The sequence below is a fragment of the Spinacia oleracea genome, chromosome 2 (genome assembly GCF_020520425.1).
Source record: "Spinacia oleracea cultivar Varoflay chromosome 2, BTI_SOV_V1, whole genome shotgun sequence".
Lineage (NCBI taxonomy): Eukaryota > Viridiplantae > Streptophyta > Magnoliopsida > Caryophyllales > Amaranthaceae > Spinacia > Spinacia oleracea.
The window spans coordinates 46,325,304-46,329,426 of record NC_079488.1 but is presented as its reverse complement, the minus strand read 5'-3'; positions in this window follow the sequence as shown (position 1 = coordinate 46,329,426).

The following is a 4,123-nucleotide window of genomic DNA, read 5'->3' as shown; positions in this document are numbered from 1 at the left end:
GATAATGAAGCGGCGGCGACGGACGTGCCGGCGCCGGGCATGGTACCATGGGCAGTACCCACCTTCGAGGGCACCGGCTGGCGGCCCTCGGATCTTGCATTTCTACCAGAGTTTCATCTGTCACAGCGGCCACACGCTTCTTTGGTGAGTTTTGTACTGTGTTTTGAACTTGTTCCTTGAACTTGTATAGATCTTGAATTGATCCACCCATCTTGTAGGCTGACGGGGAGGCGATACGCACCTTCTGGTCTTTGAGGGTTCTTTGTATTGTTTACCCGACTGTCTACGACGACACGGAGACTCGAGCGGTCTGGACGGAAACGGGTTTGGTTCCTTTCTGGAATGTTTTGGGAGGCGTCCAAGGGAAGACGGGCGTCAAAGCCCGGCTACAGGCCCTGCTAGAGTGGTGGTGGGATACCACCAACAATTTTCATATGGTCTGGGGGGAGATCACCAACCCCTTTTGAGTTTTCCACGGTCACATGCCTCCCTTTTTCCGAGAGGGAGGTGACTTTTGATCCCAACTTGAAATGGCATTTGAATGGTGTCAGGGATTTGATTTACTCTATTGTTAATTTGACTACGGAGGACACCCGTGCTCCTGTGACGGTGATTATGAGTGGGATCCGCAGGACGGACATATCTGCAGAGTAGAGGGTTAGGCTCTTCCTCTTGGCCCTAGCTTGTGAGTAGAGTGATGGCCCCGGGTAGGAGTAGCCGTGTGCTGGTTGGCTTCTTGGGGTCTTTAAGCGACTTGAGGGTTGTTTCAGACCTCAACCGGGGTGGTCTGGAATACAGCCACCTTTTGTATGAAATGAAGAATGCCTCCCGGCCTACGTCGGAGAGCAAGGCGAGTGTTGCTGCTCTGTGGAGTGTGCTGGAGGTATTTGGGACTCCTTGTATTTTGTATTTTGTACTTGTATGTTTGTATCTTGAATTTTGTATGCATAGAATTTGACTGATGCCTTTACTTGATTTTTTTTTTGAAGATTAGGGCATACGAGCATTTTCCGACCTTGGCGCCAGCTCGCCCTAGGGGTGCGGCTTATCCGTTTTCTGCCTCTTGGGAAGGAGCGGTGCGTAGTGATGTGTCTTTTGCGACCTTCCGCAGAGCTTTGCGGTTTTTGCCTGTTGGACAGGTATGCCTTTGTACTTTTCCGGGTCTTTGTATTTGTCGTATTTGTATACTTGTCTGAGATGTCTGTCCTGTAGGTGGTTTGGCGTCCTTTTGACGGTGCGCCTACACCTGCTTCGGCCATGCAGGCCTATTATTTGTCTGGGCGGTGGGTCCTACTCCCTGGGGTGTATCGCCATATGTGGTATCTGGGGGAGCGGGTGTCTCTTCAACATAGTACGAGAGGCAGGCTTGTACATAAGGATCCTCCGGAGACCATGTTGGCGAAGATTGAGGATGTTGCTCAGCTCTATTCGGATGCCATGGAGGCTGGAGGCGAGTCCATTTGTCTCCCTTGGGAGAATTTAGTAGATATGAGGGGCAGTCATGATGGCCTTTTGGTGAGGCTCGCTCCGCCTGTACGCTTTGTGCTGCCGGTGAGTTTTTGGATTTAAATCTTGTATTCTTGTATTCTTGTATCCTTGGATCATTGTATGAGTGCTTGTAGGGGGAGGAGATCGACCTAGAGGATATTCCTTATGCTGACAGGGTCATCCGCTATGGTGACTCGGACGAAGAGCAGGTGGAGGTTACTATTCCGGTGGCTTCTCCTCCACATCGGAAGGCGTACGATGCCGTACCAGAGTATTATGCAGCTGTAAGTACCCTTGTATTTTCTTGAAATTGATTGTAATCTTGTATCTGGAAATTAATTTTGAATCTTGTATGCAGGTGCCTCGGGTGAGAGTGTGTCGCTGGATGCTTGTGATTGACTCCCTGAAGAAGCATTGCGTCAATCAGACCAAGAAGCTTACTGACCGGGATAGAGAGGTGCATTATGTGACTGTGAGGTTTTGTATTCTTGAAACTTGTACATGGATGTCTGATTCTTGAATTTTGAATTTTGTATAGGAGCGTCGTCGAGGTCGCAGGGATTCCGTGAACAAGGGTTCCCCGGTGGATACTTCGAGAGAGCAGGCCGAGCAGAGCTTAGGTCTGGGCCAGGGTCCTAGTACAGGTGGTCGTCAGAGGCATTCGGATGTTGATAGGGGAGCTGTTCCCTTTACATATGCTGAGCCTACCAAGCATTCGGTTGGAGGTATGGGCAGCCAGATACCTTTTACGCCTCCCCCTGGTGCTTATTTCGGAGCTAGTAGCTCTCAGCCTTAGAGTGCAGAGTCTTGGGCTTATTGGTATGAGGTGGAGCAGATGCGCTAGGCCCATGATTTTGAGATGCAGTGCCGGTTCATGGCGATTCCGCAGCCTTATCAGTATCCTTCCGATCAGCAGGGAACTCAGCGGCCCCCCGGTACCCTTCGCATTTCGGAGTAGGAGCCTGTTACCCTTGGGATGGAGCTAGACCGGGATCTGGAGCGGTACATGGGCCGGAGTAGGAACAAGGAGCCCGTGGTTGACATTTTGGCTGATGATGACTCGGATTGATCCTGCATGGTAGCGAGTTCCGGCTTGCCTCGATTGGATTTTTGTATGGGGAATTTTGTATGGATTTTTGTAGCTTGTATTTGGATTTGTATTTGTATGGTTTGTACTTGCATTTTGTATGGTTTGGAATTTTGGATTTTGTATGTGTCTTTGCAGGGTTTGAATTGAATTTCGCATGTGTTGCGTGTGTTTTTGAAATTTGTAGCTATATGTATGTATGCAAAATGAAAAAAAAAATTTAAAAATAATAATTTACCCATTTTTTCGGGTGTACATACCCACTATAAGCCCCCACTTTGACTGAGGTTTTTTGGTTAGGAAAAGCGCAAGTCAAAGTATATTCAACTCTTGCTCATGCACATGCAGACTCTAGAGAAAAAAAAAATTGCCCATTTTTTCGGGTGTACATACCCACTATAAGCCCCCACTTTGACTGAGGTTTTTTGGTTAGAAAAAGCGCAAGTCAAAGTATATTCAACTCTTGCTTATGCATATGCAGACTCGACTTAGGACGCCGATCTAGAACTAGAATGCTTGAATTTTGAACAGATTAACCCGAAATCGACCCGGAGTGCTGATTCGGACTGCTAGAATTTGCGCGGCTTGCGGCTTTTGGAATCTTCAGCATGCATTATTGGAGCTGCACTAGCTGTCCAAAGCTATAAAGAGTGCTTACTTGGAATCATAAAGGGGACGTTGAGCTTGTCCTTGTTGCAGGCCCTGCGGCGCCCAGCGCAGGTGGTCCTTTCGAGTACCACGTAAGTGCTGGTTTTTGTATAAATAGGGAGCTTTCCGGATCACATTCTCGCACCAATCCTTCCCTTCTCTGATTCGCATTCTTCTTCTTCACAAAATGAAAGAAAATGGCGATATCTTTTGAAAACGCCTTGAACTCTTGGCTTGGTTCGCTAGGCAAATTGGAGAAAAGGGAGCTTGATGACATGCATCTTTGGAAACTTGGGATTTCATTCACCACGTTTTCGAAACTTGACATGCATTTCATTCACCACGTCTCTTTCCGGTTTGTGAAACTTGACATGCATTTCATTCTTGCTGCTTTGGAAGCTTGGGATTCGATTCACCACGTTTTCTGCTTTGGAAACAACGAGGTATGTACCCTCCCTGAAGAGTTCAGTGCTATAATGGGGTGGCCCCTAATGATAGAGCCTTGCATGCCTAGTGTCGAAGAACACTTTTTCTTAGCTTTTGAAAGGTATTAGGGCTTGAAGCCCCCACTTTTGAGTGCTGTTGTATTTGGTCGAGGGGTGGATTTGTCCCTCCTTGTCACTTACTTTGCTGGGTTTGACGTCCCCAAGGTTTTCCGCTTGAGGGCCTTGAGTTTTTGTATCTTCGCTCGCTTCCTCTTTTCGAAGCAGGGGTTTGGCAATGGGGATGCCTCCCTAATAGAGATTGTGGAGAAGTTTGCTAGTGGTAGGGACCCAATGCCGCTTGTGATTGGCGAAACATTGTTGGGCCTTGACATGCTGAAGTCGGACCCCTCTTCCATGCCGTCGGGAAGTCCGGTATTACTCCAAGTAAGGATCTGGAGCTTTCTTGTATTTTGAA